The 17,036-nt window shown below is 48.2% G+C and overlaps 1 long non-coding RNA gene across 5 annotated transcripts in view; it reads right to left on the bottom strand.

Annotated features, from left to right (window-relative positions):
• Window positions 1-17,036, bottom strand: part of LOC109438153 (uncharacterized) — a 20,242-nt gene continuing 3,206 nt past the window's right edge. The window contains exons 2-7 of one of the 5 annotated variants that reach the window (XR_012493318.1): window positions 16,703-16,933; window positions 14,196-14,327; window positions 12,805-12,910; window positions 5,761-6,519; window positions 5,483-5,641; window positions 1-4,264 (exon numbers count right to left, since the gene is read on the bottom strand). This is a non-coding gene — a long non-coding RNA (uncharacterized LOC109438153). Of the gene's footprint in view, window positions 4,265-5,482; window positions 6,520-12,804; window positions 12,911-14,195; window positions 14,328-16,702; window positions 16,934-17,036 lie in introns of all 5 variants that reach the window. The other 4 variants (XR_012493315.1, XR_012493314.1, XR_012493316.1 and 1 more) reach the window with 4 other exon arrangements.

Consider the following 17,036-nt stretch of genomic DNA (forward strand, 5'->3'; position numbering starts at 1 on the left):
GGTGCAAAATAACATTTATTTGTTGGCACGGAGGGAGCACCCTCTTAGAGTGAACATGAGGCCAACTCTGCCCTGCTTTGTTGCTTGGCTTTACCACCAACTGGAAAACAAACCGGTGGGGCAATGAATTTACAGTGAACGCAGGAAAAAAATAAAAATGCCCCAGGATGTCTCCCCCGGCGGGAGGAGGGGAGCCCTCTGCCACCCGCCGTGTGGCTAGTGGCTCAGCTCACCGGTTTTCACCGGCAGTCGCGTCTGTTTTGTTTTGCTGTCTCCATGGAGAACTGCTGATATCTAAAGCTGGCTGTTTTAGCCTCAAAGAATGAGGGGCGGGAAATTCCTAAGATCTGCTGCGTTGTAGGTTTAAAAACAAACAAAAGAAAACCAATGACGGAACTGAAAGTTTTAGGTCTGGCAGCGAATTTGTATTTTGAAAGCTGTTTGCCATCGCAATGGGCAATGGGCATTTTAAAAGACACAACACAGAGACAGAGATAAGGGGAACTGGGGGGAAGAAAATAGAATGTGTGTCTGCCTGTAAAAGCCACAACGTTGGAGTTTACCATCACACACACACACACACACCCCACGTCACTCACGCCCCCTGTGCATTTTACAGCACCCACCAACATGTTTCAAATTGTCAATGAAAGTACACTTATGGTTAACACGAGCTGGAAAATACGGACTATCTTACAACGTGAAATAGGAAGGAAGGACTGCAACGTGAACACAAATATCCTAATGGGCTTTTCTTACCAGGATCTTAAGGACCTTATTGAGGAAAGAATGCCACATCTGGGGAAAAAAAAAAAAGGCCTTGTCCTACTTTCATTCATGGATTTCATCCAGCGCATCTGGAAAGCGTGGGCCCAATATTGTCAGTCCTCTGAAAACTCCAGCGTGCTGGCCTACAGTGTTTTGATGGGTGGGTTTGCAGACAGAGCACCCCAACAGTCAGGACACCCCATTTCTCAAGGCCGGGTGTGTGTCGTCAGAAAAACGTGTCAAGCCCCATGGGCTTTAGGGGGATCCAAGAACTTGCAGAAAGGTGGTGAAATGCCCACAATGACGACACAGCTTTCTGGTTTGACAGAGGGCGCTCGGTGTGGCCTCCGTGCCCCCGCCAGCTATGCATTAGATAGCCATTAAATTAAGGGCTCTGGAGGCAGGGCTACTGATGTTGTGATTGCTCGTTTGCTCGCTTGCTTGCGGGGCCGTGAAAGCATTCACGAGTCAGGTAGAAATATAGGAGGAAGACTTATCAGAGTCAAAGGAGACTCAGCAGGGCAGTCTGCTGGAAACTACCGTTGGTCTCCTGTTATATTTTCTAACCAGGATGGAAATTGCTTTGGGGGCGGGAGAAGGCTGGTTAGGCTGGTTATCACAACCTCTGCACGTGTTATGTAGATGTAAGTTGGAGCTAGGAGAGTGGATCCCATGCAGATGCAAAACCCCTCCCAAGGCACTGGGCTAGCACTGGGCCCAACTAAGCAGAACCATCGAAACTGCATAGTAAATGTATAGGGAGCAGAATCATTAAGAGACAAACAAAAGAGAGCTTTCAAAAAGTCCCAAGCTAAACGACACTTGTGAAATCAAATTATACCAGAGACCCAAATCTCAAAACAGAAGATTGAGGGCCACCATGACAAGCCCTCTGTCCTCACAGTGACCATAACAGATAGTTTAGGATTCCTGCAACTCCAGTGCAGTGACATGAAAATCCTTGTACTGACCACGGGTGAAAATTCCACAGGCAACACTCCTGCGGTGATCACCTGTGTCCTTAAGGGAAAGCTTGAAAACTTCTGTTCCAAGCCAGTGAAAATACAGGTGTACATTTTTATCCCACCCGTGTTTACAGACCCCCCTGAATTTTACTCCCAGACCTTTTGGGGTGTCCAAACACACCAGTGCAATGAGCACGACCTCCCAAGCCCAGTAAGAGAAAGACAGAAGTGCTGTGAGATGCATTCTGACCCACCGGTCAGACCCTGAGTGACAGCAGAGGTGAGGAACGTGAAATTGCAAGGGAGAGTCCTCTCCCATCTTTCTGTCGGGATTAATCCCTGAGTTGAGGGCAGACCTTGTCATGTCTGGGGACAGGAGGTTGGAAGGGATGCACCTGGAGGAGAATAGCTCAGACAATGGGTGCATTTCGGACCTTCCTGCCCTGAGTCCGGTGTGGAATGACTCTGTCATTTTATGCCTCAGAGACAGAAGCAGAGCTGGAAGAGAGTCGCAGACCTGGACAGCCATCGTCAGTCACCAGGGCTCGTATGGTCTTTCTGCAGGAAGTGCTTTGTGCCCACGGGTGGTGAGACGTGGGCACAATCCCCAGCTGGATTTTGCTCCTGCTAGAGATCTCTTGTGTGCACCCCAAAGGGCAGATGGACACACAATGGATGACAGGGTGCAGACAGGGGTGGGGGAGGGCCATCTCCAGCCTCCAGTTGCATCAGAAACACAAATGACTCCAGGGTAGCCACGCAGAAGGAACATCTGTGGATTGTTCTCTGCTGAAAACGATCTGAGGAACATTTGCCAATGAAATGCACACGCATTCCTTCAGTATTTGCATAATGGCCTTGCTGTCATCCAGGCAATACCCCAGACGGACATGTGAACAAGAGCCAAAGCACCGAGACGTGTAGGGGAGCCATCAGCTGTGATACGGATGAGTCTGTGACTCAGACTTTGACCACGTACACAGCTCTGTCCTCATCACGACTGCCCCTCTGTGTGTCCCCCAGACTGTGGTCCCCTCGGGCCAGGGTTGTCCCCACCTGGCAACTTTGGGCCTTTGTGAATAGTGCTGCCATAAACCTTCAGAGATAAGTTTTTCTTTGAAAACGTGTTTTCAATTCCTTTGGGTATACGCGCCTCCGAGCGGGAGTACGGGATTCCAGGGGAATTCTGTGTTCCACAGCGGGGAGGCCTCCTTCCTTCCTACCAGCGATGCAGGAGGGGTCTAATTTCCCCATCTCTTCCCTGTCTCCTTCCCTTTAAAAAGACTGTAACCATCTCAGGGGTATGTTGGGCCTTAAAAGTTTCTCAGCACGCTGGTCCTGTGGATCTGAGGGTGTAGAAAGCCAAATACAGTTTTTCTTTTTCTTTTTCTTTTTTGTCGTAGGGTGAGAACTCAAAACGTTGGGTGGCAGATGGTCAAATTGATGTTTCTTGCTGGTTGCACAGATTTTGCTAATCTGAGACCCAGACTACTGGAAGGGCCGTTTTCTTACGTAACAAGGGAGACCCCACAGCTGGCATTGGCTGTTTTATCCCTTTTCTACAATCAGGTCAACAAAGGGTGCACCCACCCCAGCTGAAGTCACAAGGCAGAATAGTACACGAATCCGGGAATGAGGACACCATGTCTGCAACCATCTCTACAGGAACCCGCTTTCCACCATTGATCTCACTGCTCTCATTCTGCTACTTTCAACTGTGGGTGCCGTGAGGATGAACAACACATGCCCTGCCCCAAAACAGCTGACTTGTCTGTTCCACGTTCTCTTCTGACGTGGGCATGGTGGGGAGACACCCCAGACACAAATGCACCCTATTGCTCACCAGGGAAGACAGCTGCAACACGCCAGGACGTGGAAATGCAATCTACTGGGGCAGGAAAAAGGGGTCCCCAGCCCCCCAACTCTCCAGTGCTTCAATCATTGGTTGCCAGCTCAGCTTCCCCACCGGCCACTCCAGAAATCAGCTGTTCGTGGTGCTGAGGGCCAAACGCCCAGCTTCTAAGAGACACTCAAGACCCAGACCCCTCCTTGTGGGGGTCATGTCTCGGGCCACCCCGTGAGAAGCAAAGAGAGCCCCCCCACACATGGCAGTGAAAGGGCAACAAGACCTGTGCCCCCAGATGAGCTTGGGTTCTTCTGTTGGGACCGTTTGCAGGAGCTCCCACCCCACAAATGCCTTCCGTCACCCATTCCATCCTCTTCGCCCTGCCGGCAGCGGCCACTTCCCGACACTAGGACACTTGTCCAGCAATGCCGAGCAGGCGCCCTCCTCTGAGTGGGAACCCGCCCCCGCACAGCTGACTGCAGGACATTTTTCCAAAAGTCATTCCAATGCTTGGTCTTTCCCACGGTCCTGCCCGCTGGGCACATGCCTTCTCCCCACGCGTCTGTGTCGGTGCTTTTCAATTCTGGGTCCACTCGTGTCCGCGGGGCCACCATCCTTCCCTGGAACGTGTGAGTGCAGAGTTCACGTTCCCATCGTGCAGCTAGTCTGTGCTCATTGCAGACAACTGGGGGGAAAAAAAAACGAAAAAAAGAAAAAAAAAGGAAAAAAAGAAAAAAGAAAAAAAAAGAAAAAAGAAAAAAAAAAACAGGAAAAAAAGAAAAAAAACAACAACGAAAGAACTCAGTAAAAGGAGAAAACACAGTCAGATTTGCGAGGCCCCCGGTGAGTTGCCACCCGTCTCCCTGAGGTGTCATTTCTCCATCAGGGGGAATTGCTTACACGTGGTCCCAGCGCAGACAGGCCGGTAGCTGTCCCTTTGAATGTAGATGGCGCCCTCTCTCGGTTGGAGGCTGGCAGTGCGCCTCCCCCAAATCTCTCCACGGACCCCTGGTGCCAACACCACCTTCCTGCACCACCTGTTTCAGCAGCTTCATTCATGTGGACCCAGACCTACAGGGCACAGCGTCTTGGCCAAGATCTGGATCCCATCAACTGTTCAGACCCCATGCGGTGGTCTAAAGAGTGGTCCCCAAAGAGGCCCACGTCTGCATCCCTGCAGCCTACGAAGGTGTCACCTCCCATGACGACAAAGGGGGAATTTGCAGACGGGATTAAGTTAAGCATCTTGAGGTGGGGAGACTGGACTTGGAGCTGAGCTGCGCCCTCCACAACTAGATTGAAGGACAACAACTTGGAGCTGATGGACCCTGGAGAAACACGCTGTTCTCCAATACAATTAAAAAAAAAAAAAGTAATCTCTTTAAAAAAAAAAAGAATTTAAATTAGGGGCCTTGCCCATAATAAACGTTATCACCAGAAATAACATTTTTGACCTATCACTGCAGCAGGGCAAACTTCTAATTACTGACCATCTGCTTTTTTTTTTTTTTTTAATCATCCTGAAATGGCCTTACTCCTCTTTAGCTCCGAATGTCATATATACCACACTTTCCCTTTACATCTCTGGACCTCTCGTGTCTGGGAGGTGTTTGACTCCCGCGTGCATGTGGAGTTCCCATACGTATGTATGCAATTCAATTTGGTGATTTTCCTCTTCTGGCTCTGTCTCCTGTCAGTTTGATTACTAGACCAGCCAGAAGAACCAACGTAGCAGGGGAAAGTTTCTTCCTACCCCCCAATGATAAAGGGGGGGGGCTTTGCAGATAGGATAAATTAAGTTAAGGATCTTGAAACGGGGACACGAGCCTGGGTTTTTTCATGCAATCGCGAACAAATCACAGGGGTCCTTTTCAAAGGGAGATCACAGCAAAAGGATACATACTGATAGAAGCAGAAGGCCGAATGAAGCACTTTGAAGATGGAGGAAGGGACCACGAGCCAACAGATGTGGGTGGCTTCTAGAAGGTGGAAAAGGCACGGATTGGATTCTTCTCCAGCAATTCTGCAGAGCACGTGGCCCTGCCGACACCGTGCTTGTAAGCTAGGGAACCCCATTTCAGAGTTTGGACCTCCAGAAATGTCAGGTAATACATTTGTCTTCAGTGTTGGCTATTGTTACAGCAGCAACAGGAAAGCAAGCCCCTCACTTCCTCCGCTCACCTGTCTTCACCTCCCCACTGTCTGCCAAGGCTCCCTCCACTTTCAAGGATGTTTGTCCATGACCCATGAGCAGTGTGCATATAGGCTCCTTGCCAGCTTAATAATGAAACAAGATACATCCGGACCCTGTCATTAATCAGTATGGAGTCGTTATGGTCCTGCATGGCAACTCAGCCCAGAGCCAGTCGGCACAGGGCACTGATTATAATCAGAGTTTCATCCCCAAAGTTGACACGTCCCACCCCTGAGGATAAAGACGCTGCCCCAATTACATCAGAATCTCAGAGGAGGGGGACGACCCAGCTTTGGTGTTTTTCAAGCTCCCAGGGGGATTCCATGCAGCATGCAGAGCTGGGAGTCACCACAGCCACCACGCTGAGGTGAGTCTGCAAAATCACTCTCAGATTTGCAAGCATCATTCAAGCAGCAGAGCCTACCCCGGACCTGGGAGCTAACGTGAGCCCTGCCCTGCTGTCCCTCCCAGCTGTTCTGTGGCTGGACGCTCCTCTTGTTTCTTATAAAAGCACAGAACGCCTGGGCGCAGGCCACCTGGGGCATTCTGGTTACGTTATGTGTCAACTGTCACTTCTGATGTGTCTCCCTTTGAGCTCAGGAGCCCCAGAGTCTTTGCAGAAGCAGCTGGGAGGGCGTGTGGTTCCTTCACAGCGGGGTTTGATGTTTGGTGTCATGTCACATAACAAAAGGAAGCACATCAGACTTTGCATAGCCTTCCCTTATTCCAGAAGGGGATGTGGGTTTCTGAAAAAGTGCAAAGAAAAAAAAAATGCTTACATTCACGAGAAAGGTATGACAAAGGGAAAATGACATCGCAAATTAGGGTGGAGTTAGGATGAGGTTAGCATCTTCCATGATCGACAGGGACCCCCTGCACCTTACCCAGAAATGGGTATTATATGCAAATCTAGCAGCCAAAGCAACACGGGCATGTTTCTCACAGTTCACTGTGATTATGAGGCAAACAGGCTGACGGTCTGGGAAATGCATCCCATCAGCCGGCCGGCCGTGGTATATCTTCCTTCTAGAAATTGAGATGTTTGACTCATTCCCCTTCCCAAATGTGATTATTTGCTCTACGTGTTTATAAACGAAAAAATCGGATGGGTCCCATTTCAGCCACAGGATACTATCAAAAAAAAATTCCTTCTTCAGCTGATTAAAAAAAAAAAAAGCCTTACAATAAAATGATTTGGTGGTCAATTGTCAACACAATTAGCAGCACATGGGGACAGTGACTTATTAATCCCCCCTCTCTTCTGCACATCAGCCACAGACGTGATCCCTGCCCGAGTCACAGGGACCACCACCTTGGGCGGTGGTGACATTCAACCCAATGTCCAGCCTCACAGTGACATGCCAGTTAGAACAACCTTAGCCAAGAACACACACACACACACACACACACACAGGAACACAGAATGAGTCCTGCCATTTGCATCTAATATAAAGGACTTTTTTTCCCCGTTTAGAACGGACCCCAAAGTACTAGCAGGTACATATCATTAAAGGGATTTGGATGGAGAATCGTGAAGAAGAAAGAAAAAACACTAATGTCTGTGGACACGTGTTTCCACATTCACCTCTGCTCTCCAGAGTGACCCCAGATCCCAGGCAGACAATCCAGCTCAAAGATGCAAATGAAAAAAAAAAAAAAAAAAAGAAAAAAAAAAAGAAAAAAGAAATAAATAAAAAAAAGATGCAAACTGCAAACGAGAGGCCGTGCATCACCCACCCATGTGGGGGTCCAGGACATCTCACTTTATATCTGCCTGAATTCCAGTAGGGTGACCACACCAGTCTGTTATCATCATGCTATCCTGTGTTTCCCCCAGGTTACCTGGTTCTGCATATTAATATTTCCATACTGCTGTAACATCTATGTCCCTGTAAACAATAAACAATACCATAAATGTAGCCCTCGAAAGGAAGCAGGGCAAGGGATGTGTTTGTGACCATCTCATCGCGTTCAGGTGGGATTCAATGCCACCATCTACGTAAAGCCCTGGTACTCAAGGTTCCTTGTGAGTGGTACACACCATCCTTCTTCTCTGAGCACGATGTAGGAAGCCGATGAGTCATAAGGGACAGCAGGAACCCTCCCCACGGGAGGAGGTGGTCCAGCTCTTGAGTCTTGGACAACTGGCCTTTGGGTCTGGGCTCTTCCTGGGGGAATGCTGCTTCCTTCCTCCCAGTGTGTCCCCAAAGGGGTGTTCTGCCGAGGTCCACCATCTTCGCCTCAGGCTGCATCCTGGTTTACCTCCGGACACACGCACAGCAGAAATCAACGTCTTCACTGACTTGTGTACGGAATGTCACAGAAATCACAGAATTCTCAAAAGTGTTGGTCATTCCAATAGCCTTGAATAGGACATGAGAAATATATATGTTTTCAACACCGTCCGCTTTTTCTTACGGTGCGGGTATTATTAGCCCAGTCATTTGAATTTTTAAACATGTACAACCAAAAAGCATCTTCGCAACGATTTCCATTTAATTCCACTGGCACCTGAGATCCACACTTTCTTTCAGTTTTACCCACTTTTTATCTATATACATATCTATCATCCATCTATGTATCCATCCATCATCCATCCATCCATCCATCCATCCATCCATCCATCATCCATCATCCATCCATCCATCCATCATCCATCCATCCATCCATCCATCCATCATCCATCCATCCATCCATCATCCATCCATCCATCCATCATCCATCCATCCATCCATCCATCCATCCATCCATCCATTCTTCCATCCATCCATCCATCCATCCATCCATCCATCCATCCATCATCCATCCATCCATCCATCCATCATCCATCCATCCATCATCCATCCATCCATCCATCCATCATCCATCCATCCATCCATCCATCCATCCATCCATCATCCATCCATCCATCCATCCATCCATCATCCATCCATCCATCCATCCATCCATCCATCCATCCACCATCCATCCATCCATCCATCCATCCATCATCCATCCATCCATCCATCCATCCATCCATTCCATCCATCCATCTATCTAACCATCTATCTCCATTTGTTAATTTCTTGACCACAAATAACAGACATGACATTAATACACACATTCTCTGGGAGCAAATCTCAAGTTGTTCCCACCAGAAGGCTATCAGAAAAGGAAAGAGGAAAAAAAAAAAAAAGAAAAGGAAAGAGGTTCTGAAGACCCAATGGTGAAAGACAGGCAGAGTTGTTTACAGGACAAAGTGTCTCAGAGAATAAGGACCAGAGGGAAGAAGAATGTTCTTGTGGTTGAGACGGGAGAGAGCAACAACACTTGCTTACAAGGAGATTTTTAGATCCCTTCAGTGAGTGGGTGCCCTTTTGTCCCATGTCTGCATACTTCTTTATCCCTGAAGATTCAAAGCCAACATTTAAGTCTACGGTGATAGAATGAAGAAGTCCTGTGAGGTCACCCTGGAGGGGTGTCCTATTGCATCTTTCACTGGTAGCGAAGACTGAGCCAGTTGCAACACGCAACTGTCCTGAACTTGACACTGAATATGAATTTTACATTTTGGTTCATAACTTAGTTGAATAATTTAAAAACAAAATGTAATCGATAGCCAGGCATTCTGGCTGGAGGCAAGCTAAGCCACTGTCCCCCTCTCCGCTCCCCAGCCAGTGCCTCTCAAAAGTGGGCATTTTTCATAGAATGGAAATCACCACAATATTTTTAGGGGCTAATGAAAAGTCAAGAGTTTATGTTGTTGTTTTTTTAATATAAAAGAGAACATCTCTTGCCCCTGGGGACATGCTTACAAGAAGCATAAATGCATGACAGATCAGCTTTCCTTTTTTATGTTACTTCCGAGGAGAAAATTCTGTCCGTCTTTGGGAGCACGGATTAATTAAATATTCAAAGCCATGGTCATGCAGAGATTTACCTTCTGAAAACGTTTGAATAAACTGGGGGAAAAGGGAGGGCAGCTCACTACCTTCTACAGCCATAGAATAAGGACATCTGCTGGTAAGGGACATGCTTGGCATGCGGCCGACTACCTTTGGATGGAAACGTTGCTGAGAAAATGACCGACTCTGAAGGTGTGTAGTTGACAACTCCACCTTTTTTGGCTGGCTTCCACTGGCATTGTCAAAAAAATAAAAATAAATAACAACAGTAAATGGAGGCTCTTTAGCGTGGAGCTGGAATTGCTGTCCCAGGGGGAGTGCCTTGCTCATCTGAATGGACCAGATACGATAAAATGTGAGCTGCCTCATAACCCCCATCCTAGGGAACACTTGGTTAATCCTGCTTGTGGTGGCTGAGCCTCTTAATTCTGTCTAAACCCATCGACAGGATGGATTTGTAGTAGGCTGGACACACACACACACACAGAGAGAGAGAGAGAGAGAGAGAGAGAGAGAGAGAGAGAAAGATGCACTGACCTCTGCCCCCCAGCTCACCTGCCTGACATTTTAAGCCTTCTGTGCCCAGCTGAAGACAAAGAGCTCAAAATAAATCAGCCACCCAAATAAATGCTATCTGTGGTCCGTCCTGATGACAGCCAAAGAATGCAGCAAAGAGAGGAAAGCATGTGAGGAAAGGTGGGTTTACAACCGATGGGGGATGTTGTGTGCCTACTGGCATCCCTGCTGGTGCTTTCTACCAAAGAATATTCCAGAATGACTGATGCTACACACCCGAGGGAAACCCTCATGACACGGAAACCATTTCCCTCACAAGTGACAGAGGCGAGAGGCTATGCTGCTGTCGGGAGGCGACAAAGAACAAGCTCTGGGAATAACTGGTCCTTTGCCCAACGTCAGCACGGAGAGTTGAAACACCCAGGTGCTACGTCGTGGGCAAGCAGATGCAGACCCTGGACAAGCCACTTGGCTTTCCCGGTCTTCAGGGTTCTCACTGGCACGGTCAGGATGAACAGGAAGGATTCAGAGCTTCTTCCATGTGTCCAGGGCCAGATGGACTTTAACTCCATCCTCTTCGCCTGTCCCACCAGGAGGGGATGCACGGTGCCCTCTGGGCCATGTCGTTAACTGTGTCTCACCTGAAAGGCGAGGGAGTCTCAGCAGCCGTGAAGTTGCCCGCAAATGAGGTCCACTGTCTGCCCCTGGGAACATGGTTCTTTTTCATACTGTGCAATGGGGGCTGGTGCATCATCCAAAGAACACACACAGACCTGGACGCGTGACTTGGTTTAGACAAAGTCTAGAAAAACCAAGACTAATCGTAGAATCTTACGAAAGATGCTTAAAACCCAAGCCACACGCGAACCCTCTTAGTATGGCCAATGGATGAGTGGGTAAAGAAAAGGTGGTCTCCACCCTCAATGGAGTACGCCTCAGCTTTAAACGAGAAGGAAACCCTGCCCTTTGTGACAACCTGAAGAGAAGGGAATCAAAACCCCCATACGAATAGCTTCCTTCACTTTCACGTATTAGGAACGTATTAGGAGCCCTTGTGTGTGTAAAATGCTCCTTTATCTGTTAGTCTGCCAATCGACATTTGGGGTGTTTCCACTTTGGGGTGGCTGTGAACGTTGAGTACACACGTTTGTGAGTGGACACGTGTTTTCGTTTCTCTGGGACACACACCTGGGAGTGGAACGGCTGGGTCGTACAATAAGCCCAAGGTGTATCTTTGGAGGAATTCCCAGACTCTTACCTACCAGGACCATTTTTTATTTCCATTGAAGGAGACCAACCTGATTCCTAGTCTCTAGGAATGTCGTCTTGGCTTCCGTGGTTCCCTCTCCCCTTCTCCCCAGAGTCCCATAACAATTTGGGTCGTGCTCCATTTCTCAGGGAACTTGCAAAATGATCCACCCGTCTGCACACAGAGCTTCAGTGTCTTCCCCACGCCCGCCTCCACCCCATCCACGGGCTGCCAGCCTCCCAAGACATCCTGGGGATGTAGGAATGCCTGTCCCCACTGGGGACCCAGCCTCCCTGGCCGTGGACGGCACAGCCAGCAGACTGTGCAAACCAATTCCTGCTGCCTTTTCCTGGTGCTAAGTCGCCAGCACTGAGAGAGCTGGCTGTCCCTCTCCCTGTCTCTTTACCTGACTTTCCTTCCCCTTCAGAACCCAGCACATTATCACAAAGTTTACTTCTAAAAGCCTGAACCCACCGGAACAAGGGGGATGCGTCCTTTTGCGCACCCTTCTCAGAACGAGGGACGACGGGGGGGCCCCTGTGCAAAGCATCCCATGGGCGGGGGAGGCAGCTGTGCCCCACCTGGGGGGGGCGGGGTAGGCAGCTGTGCCCCACCTGGGGGGGGCGGGGTTGAAACCCACCGAGCAGGTGGCGCTGCGCCCTTGGGGCCGGTAGGGGGCGCGCTCACACAAGGGAAACCCGGCTCAACGCGGCCGCCCGCGACCGGGACGCCCCCCACCCTGGCTGCGACCTGCTGGGGGCAGAACCCTAACGGGGAGCGTCGTCAGGTCCAAACACACGCGTGACAACCCTGCAGGAGCGTCTTCCCAGGGCCTTTCCCATCCCCGGAGGAAACCACGCTGTCCAGCCAGACGAAAACTGCGTGAGGCGGACATCGTGCAAATATGGGGATGATTCAAGAATTGAGATTTGATGTTGTGCATAATGGAGATTAAAACAAAAAACAAACAAACAAAAAAAACTTTGGAATAACGAGTTTTCTGATGCCCCGTGTGACCACCCAAACCCACCTCTATACTTGGAAATGCAGATTTTTGTGTTCAACAGAGGGGAGGTTTGAAAAATCACCCCTCTGTTAGACCCATATCTTGCACACTTTTACAAAGAGAACATAATTCTGTTCACAATTAATTGTCCGCCAAATAATTTCGGGGTTCAAACCCCACTTGGTCTCACTGCCCCCAGCTGGCTCACTTGAAAAGGGGACACCATAATGCCTCCCTCAAAGGGATTGGCTGTACGTAAAATATTTTAATACTTGAAACAGCGTGAAAGGGTAATGGACTAACCCATATTGTCCGTACCCCCCCCCCCAAATCCCCAGGCCCCACGTTCTCTCCTACTGGGACGCTCCCACCTTACCTTGCATTCAGCCTGGGGTTCACCGATGTTGACCCCAAGGGCATTCCTACATCAAGGAATAGGATTCCCACATCTTATCGTTAGTTGTGTCGCCAACCCATAGTTGCTGGAATAAAGTAGAAGAAAAATGTGTCAAAGTCTGAACTGCGAATTTGCCTGTGAAATATCCAGTTGAGTAACCCAGGGCTTCCTCTTTGTTCATCGGGATTTCCCATCTCTTTGGAAGGGCGTAGTGGGTAGTGAGCCTGTCACAAAAGGGGGCACCTTTCACCTCCCGCTTACAACTCAGCATTTGGACACAAGCTGTCCCAGGGCTAGTGTGTCACAGTGTTCTAATGTTGCAGGGCACCCCCTGATTTTCAGTATGTTGCAGAACCACCCTACATGGTCATTGTAGAAAGTAACATGATGCCTCCTAGACTAATCTAGCTCCTCTCCTCTCTCCCTCTGACTCAGAAACACACCATCAGTTTTTAAAGGACCCACCTGTAGGCCAAGGGCAATGCTCTGAAATATGAATGCAAGTGGGTTCTTGACCTCTCATCATGGAGGAGCATTTCAAATGTCAGTGGAGAAGCCACAGACCTGAATGCAAATTCTAACAGATTGTGCATTACACGAAGGGTATTCTGATGAACGGAATACAATGCCTTATTACAGATACCTTACAAAAATTGTTTTAGAAAGCGTGACTTCTAAGACTTGGCGTCTACTGGATGCTCTGATGACTAAGTCGAATGACAACAGCACGTCTTACAGTTTTAGTCAAATTGTCCAACGTGTTTTCTAGATTCCAAATGTGGGGTAGAGAAATTGGTGATAATCCATCCTTCGCAATGTGAAAAAACTTATTTGAGGTATGCGTTGAAAGAACCTGCTACTTCCAAACCACAGCCCATGGCTCTTAATTGAACGTTGAAAACGGGATGTCAACTTAATTTCAAAATTTAAAAATCTTAAACTAGAATGCACGGTCAACATGGTTCATTTGCCCCAGCGTTTTTGATGTCTGGATTTGCCATACTCCTACCCCATGGACCAAATGAAAACAAAATTTAAAATAAAGACAAAGCGATGTAGACCATCTAGAATATACAATAATTGTCCTAGGACCACTGTCACAGAAGTAACGCTGTGAGAGTTTGCCCACATCTGTCTGGGTACGTTCGTAAGCCTGAAGCCATGGTGGATGGATCCCCTGTCTGGTACTTTACAAGAAAAATGTTCCCTTTTCTGTATTTTCTATCGTTGTGTCACTAACCCACAGTGGAAGGAATAAACTAGAAGAAAAACTGGCTGAAGTCTGAATGTGTCATGGGCCCTGCTGACTCATCTGTACCTTTCCAGTTCACCGAGCTTAACGCACCTCTCTTTTGGAACACACCAGTTACCTCAAAAATTCGAGGGAGGTTTTCTTATAAAACGATCCCATTTTAAAAGGCACCTGGACTATATCTGCTTCCCTTTCCATGCAAGTCTCTCCAGGCTCAATGTTTCAGTTTGCAGATGAAAATGCGGTAAACCTGAAATATGAGTTTAAATGTATTAAGAATGTGTTCGTAAAACCTTAGCTCTTTTCCCCTGGACCGCCCCATATCAACTTTGATTTCAACAAATAACAAAAGGGCATATCCTCAAGGTAACACAGCTGAAAGACTAAAAAAAGCAGGAACCATGAGCCAAGAGGTCAAAATGCTCTCTGAACCTCAAGGTGACAGCCTGCTATTATGAAAGCATCCGTTTTCAGTCCATTAGCTTCTTTTGGCTTTATCACTTCCTTTATTTTTTGCCTAAATTAGCAAGTTTGTTTCCGCTTAAGTCAACATGTAGACTTAATCTAACCAATCATCACAACCACTGTCATATTCTTAATCACCACCATCATCACCATCACCGCACATCACCACCATCACCATCACCATCACCACAATCATCACTATCACCATCACCATCAGCACCATCAGCACCATCACCACCACCACCATCACCATCACCACCATCATCATCACCATCACCATCACCATCACCACCATCACCATCACCATCACCACAATCATCACTATCACCATCACCATCAGCACCATCAGCACCATCAGCACCACCACCATCACCATCACCACCATCACCATCACCATCACCACCATCATCACCATCATCACCATCACCATCAGCATCACCACCATCACCACCACCATCACCATCACCACCATCATCACCATCACCACCATCATCACCATCAGCACCATCATCACCATCACCACCATCACCATCACCATCACCATCACCACCATCACCATCACCACCATCATCACCATCACCATCACCACCATCACCACCATCATCACCATCACCACCATCATCACCACCATCACCACCATCATCACCATCACCATCATCACCATCATCACCATCATCACCATCACCACCATCACCACCATCATCACCATCACCACCATCACCACCATCATCACCATCATCACTATCTCACAAAAATCCATCAAGAAGGGAAAATAACCATAGTTTCAGTGCTCCAACACACATGCACACTTAAATACACACTAACCAGTCATAGGTTCTGAGAGCAAATGGACAGTTAACAAATGGAGTTATATGAAAATGAATTTTGGAATCCTGGAACCGGAACAGCTGACCAAGTTTCAGCGAGCTTTATGTCAGGTGACACATCATGGAGGTCCTGGGGACGAGGCAGCAAGATGCACCTCACTCCATAGGAGCTTGACCTTGTATATGTATATGTGTTTACATACATATATTTCATTCAAAGTGAAGCAGAGGCACAAACAATTATTATTGGCTTACATTAGGCAATCAAGTCAAGCCAGAGAAAGACAATGTCCAAAATCTGTCCAGAAAGAGGTTCAATCTTCTATATAAAACGCTGGACCTATCCCAACTTTCTCTAAAGACATTAGTGCATTCAGGAAAAGACACACATTTCTTCAATAAACCAACCTAGAGACAGCAGTTCACCTGGGGTCCACACCAATCTGTCTTGGCCCACGGCCAACGCTTGCTCAGACAGACAATCAGAAATGAGGGAATCTTTTCCCCGCTTCTCTTAGTCACACAGGACACTCTGGTCATTGGGGGACCCCTCCCCCTTTCTTGCCTGCCTGCCCCACCCAAGCCCACACATCTCCTCATCCATGAGTGTCTAAATGCTACTGGGAGCTAAAATGAAAACCAACCATCTCTGCTCACCAGGCATCTTCTCTCACTGAAAGCCGTCCTTTGATCACTTTGCTTGATCAAGAAATTTATCCCTTCCTTTCCATCCAAACTATGGGGAGTGGGCTGGCTCTCCCCGGCCCCTTCATGTCTGCACCCATCAGTGGTTCAGCTTCACAGTCTGCTCTTCCAACCCTGCTGACATAACGTGTACACCACCAGTGAGCATGTACGTGTGTGTGTGCACGTACATTCAAAGAAACAACAGCTCCTTCGTGCAATCCGTAGCCTCGTGGCATGTAGCACCTGCCAGGGTTTTAACACACACTGGATTTTTAGAAATGCTCATTGCTGCCTGCCGGCCGACTTCACGATCTCCTGATGGGTCGTGACCTCTTGTTTGGCAAAACAGTGCCAAAGCTAAATGATAGCACTGCCACGTACCTACGCTGATTTTCTAAAATTCCAAGGACCCGCGGGGTCGGACCTGGATTTTCAGGTTGCTTTACATACTTCAAGAGGAAAGAAGGCTTCGGTCAAAGGTACACAGGTTAAAAAGGGGAAGCCCTGATCACTCAGAGAGGATCCACCGATTCCCACCCTTGTCCCGAAGCCTGCGGCTCACCGACTCCCAAGGTCAAGGCACCCATAGAAAGAGAAATCTTTAATAAGGAGCTTGCATGCCTTGATTTAGAAACCAGTTGTTTACCTGATTCTGAAGTAATTCCCTCCAGGGACAGCAGCGTTTTCCTCCTGCGGGACTGGGGAGCAGAAGGGAATGAATGAAGCATGCGTTCCCAACTGCAGGGTTTCACAGCAGGGCCAAGAATAACCAAACTTCTGCAGAGCGGGCCTCCAGGTGAGAGAGTGTTTCAGGTGAACTTGAGGGTGTGGGCAACGGGGGATGTTATGTCACGGTAACCACATCCAGGCCTGGGCACTGAGTTTTAAGCAGGGGACAGTGGCTAAGGTTAACTGTAGTCCCTCCTATCTATTGCATTTAATTACTTAACTGCCCCCTCATGCCCTGTTCTATCCATCAC

Source organism: Rhinolophus sinicus, chromosome X (assembly GCF_036562045.2).
Source record: "Rhinolophus sinicus isolate RSC01 chromosome X, ASM3656204v1, whole genome shotgun sequence".
NCBI lineage: Eukaryota > Metazoa > Chordata > Mammalia > Chiroptera > Rhinolophidae > Rhinolophus > Rhinolophus sinicus.